General features: G+C 40.6%; 1 non-coding gene across 1 annotated transcript; it reads right to left on the minus strand.

Annotated features, from left to right (window-relative positions):
- Positions 1 to 2,900: 2,900 nt before the first annotated feature.
- Positions 2,901 to 3,082, minus strand: LOC121532365. Its single transcript, XR_006660659.1, has one exon. It is a non-coding gene; the product is annotated as a U2 spliceosomal RNA (small nuclear RNA).
- Positions 3,083 to 3,356: the final 274 nt, after the last annotated feature.

Raw genomic sequence — 3,356 nt, forward strand, 5'->3', positions numbered from 1 at the left:
CTCTGTGTGTGGAGTAAAGGTGGTCTAGAGTTTTTTCCCTCTGGTTGCACATTTAACATGCTGGTAGAAATTAGGTAGAACGGATTTAAGTTTCCCTGCATTAAAGTCCCCGGCTACTAGGAGCGCTCGCATCTGGATGAGCGTTTTCCTGTTGATTAATGGCCTTGTACAACTCATTCAGTGCAATCTTAATGCCAGCATTGGTTTGTGGTGGTAAATAGACAGCTATGAAAAAATATAGATGAAAACTCTCTTGGTAAATAGTGTGGTCTACAGCTTATCATAAGATACTCTACCTCAGGCGAGCAAAACCTTGAGACTTCCTTAGTATTTGATTTTGTGCACCAGCTGTTGTTTACAATATACACAGACCGCCGCCCTTGTCTTACCAGAGTCAGACGTTCTGTCCTGCCGATGTAGCGTATAGCCTGCTAGCTGAATGTTGTCATTGTTGCTCGTTCAGCCACGACTCCGTGAAACATAAGATATTACAGTTTTTAATGTCCCGCTGGTAGGATAACCGTAATCTTAAATCGTCAATTTTATTCTCAAAAGATTGAACGTTGGCTAATAGGATTGATGGGAGAGGCAGTTTACTCGCACGCCGTCGGATCTTACAAGGCACCCGGATCTGCGTCCACGATATCTCTGTCTCTTCCTCACGCGAATGACGGGGATCTGGGCCTTGTTGGGTGTCTGTAGAATATCCTTCGCGAACGCCCTCGTTGAAGAAAAAAGTCTTCGTCCAATGCGAGGTGAGTAATCGCTGTCCTGATATCCAGAAGCTCTCTTTGGTTATAAGAGACGATGGCAGAAACATTATGTACAAAATAAATTACAAATAACGCGGAAAAACACACATAATAGTACAATTGGTTAGAGGGCTGTAAAACGGCAGCCATCTTCTTCCGGCGCTGTTCAAAAACAAGTATTTGATACACTGCTGATTTTGCAGGTTTTCCTACTTACAAAGCATGTAGAGGTCTGTAATTTTTATCATAGGTACACTTCAACTGTGAGAGACGGAATCTAAAACAAAAATCCAGAAAGTCACATTATATGATTTTTAAGTAAGAATTTGCATTTTATTGCATGAAATAAGTATTTGATACATCAGAAAAGCAGAAGTTAATATTATATTCACACGCAACACCATGTGCCAGAAAATGTGGAATACATTGGCCATGCTGTCAATCCAGCATGACTTCTGCCACATTCAAAACAACTGGAAACTCGGAAGTGGGAAATCTCAGACTTCAGTGAGTTCAAGACAACTGGGAACTCTGAAAAAAACGAGCTCCGACTGGGAAAATATGTTTTGAACGGTGATCCAACTCGGAATTCCATGTCGGGAACTCGGGCCTCTTTCTAGAGCCCCGACCTGAAGATCACTGACGTCATGATTCGACCTTGTTTTTTTTCCCCTGAGTTCCCAGTTGTCTTGAAAGCACCATCAATCCAGAGAATGCCAGACTTTGATGACAAAGTTTGATGACTAAATTTGCCCACAAGGACCGCCGCGCCACCTTCCTGTTCAAGTGAGCACAGCACAACAAGGTGAGTCCAGAAATGTATTGTATGCTGCTGCATAAATGATGTAATATGCCAGGGAGATATGTATACTGTAGCTAAGAAAGTAATACTAAGTGTATGTAAGCTGTTAGTAGCCCATGTGTCTCACCCTAATAATTTGGTCCCTTCCCCCCTCATAACTTAGCCTACTGTTCTGACTTGGTGGTGCACATGTAGCCTATAGCCTGTTTTAGAGAAAAGTAGTCATTGAATATTGTAAGAGCTTTCATTGTCTGTTTATATGTCCCCTTTATTTATCCTACGGTTCTGACTTGGTGTACAGGGAGAACACTGTAAGAACGGCCCAGGTTCTGAATTCTGTCGCTGTACATTTCAAAAGTGCTGAACACATAGTTATATTGACTACCTCCGTCCTAGCTCGCTCATTAATATCTTAATAAAAATTACGGATTGCCTCTTATCCGCTCGTCGTCCCCTTATGCGATAGTTTGTACATCTCAATTGTCAGTAGAAACCACATTTGTTTAAGCAAGTCAGCCATATCAGCTATGTTTTTTTTAAGGCAGTAAATGAGGCTGAATGAACTGTTTCGCTGCCAGACAAGGCTCCGCTGATAACCAGGTGTAGCAGTGGTAAGGTGTTGGGGCTCTGCTGTTGGGACTCTGCTGTTGGGACAGCTTTATGTAGGCCCTAACAGTTTGTGGGCAATGTTTTTCACCGTTATAGTGCAATTTTTATTGGCACATTGAACCATGTCGCGCTCGGTAGTTTTAAAAACTGTGGGAAGTACGGACATCGTGGTTAAATAGTACAAGAGTACACCATGCTGGACAAAAATGCTTACAGCACCTGGTTTTCCCAGGCAGTCTCCCATCCAAGGACTAACCAGGCATGACCTTGCTTAGTTTCCAAGACCGGGCATATTGAGGCTAGGCTGTAAGACAGTTACTGTATTGTATATATGATATGTACATATGCCTCCAGCGAAGGAATAAGTATTGGTACACTATATGAAGTTTGACACTCGAAAAAGTGCAGTGAGAAATCATAGAAATAGAATCATTGGGATAAATAGCCATAGTTACTTTGTAACACAGGAAGATGAACAAACCATGCTTTCATTTCAATGGCATATATTTGAATTTTGTGAAAATAGCAGGCCTATGAATAATGACTTCAGGCAAATACATCAAATAACGTTACCAGTACATGACTTTAGTCATTAGAATAGGCGACTGACTTGACCACCACTAGCAAGTCATCATCGACATTGAGATGAACTACCTCAAACGTAATTTCATCATGAACCTAATAAAAGAACACTAAACCAGTCAATTGAATTGTCCTACTTTTTTTTTTACAACGACAGGGGGTGCACCGTTCCTGGAGGTACTGCAATACCAGGTCGATGCGTGGAGTGGACGGAGCAAGCCCTATTCCATCTCCCTATTCCAAAATCAATTTAATATATGGTCCCCAGATAGGGGACGATATCAGATATTAAACTGATAAGAACAGATACATTGATCTTAGCCAAAAGGCCGAGTATTGTCGCAATGCCTTTGAAGGAAGGTGACGAAATTCATTTACACACATAAAAACGGCATAAAGTGCATTAAAACCAGCATTACATTTACAATTACATTTTAAAAGGTACATGTTGTTTATTTAAAACAATAAAACAATCCTACATAAAAGTACCCATTCTAGTAAAAGCCGATTAGTAAAAGCCATTTAAAATGTGTATAGATGATTTAACAAAGTAAAACATTTTTAAGACATAAAAAGCCTGTCAAAAAGTCACTTTGTTAAAAAGCTGTCTT

Source organism: Coregonus clupeaformis, unplaced genomic scaffold (assembly GCF_020615455.1).
Source record: "Coregonus clupeaformis isolate EN_2021a unplaced genomic scaffold, ASM2061545v1 scaf3300, whole genome shotgun sequence".
Classification (NCBI taxonomy): Eukaryota; Metazoa; Chordata; class Actinopteri; order Salmoniformes; family Salmonidae; genus Coregonus; species Coregonus clupeaformis.